The sequence below is a fragment of the Buceros rhinoceros genome, unplaced genomic scaffold (genome assembly GCF_000710305.1).
Source record: "Buceros rhinoceros silvestris isolate BGI_N320 unplaced genomic scaffold, ASM71030v1 scaffold26036, whole genome shotgun sequence".
Taxonomy (NCBI): Eukaryota; Metazoa; Chordata; class Aves; order Bucerotiformes; family Bucerotidae; genus Buceros; species Buceros rhinoceros.
The window spans coordinates 9,501-9,810 of record NW_010416192.1 but is presented as its reverse complement, the minus strand read 5'-3'; positions in this window follow the sequence as shown (position 1 = coordinate 9,810).

Here is a 310-nt window from a genome sequence, read left to right as displayed (position 1 = left end):
GATAATTTTTTGGTTTGTTTTTTTGTGAGGGCAGAGGCACCGGGGCGGGGAAGAGAGACTTTTTCTGTTTTTCTTTTCTTTTTTTTTTCATTCATATTGTTTCAGGCACTGATAACAGGAAATGAAAAATTCTGTATTTATTATTTATTTAATATTTAAGTCGGGGAAAAAAAAGAAAATGAACTGTGCTCTTGTTGTATATTTATTTTGTCGTTTGTGTGTCGGTTACGTGATGACTGAGTACTTGTTTCTGTGAAGGAATACTGTTAATATTTAAATAATAAAGAGTCACATTGAAAGTTATAGCAGG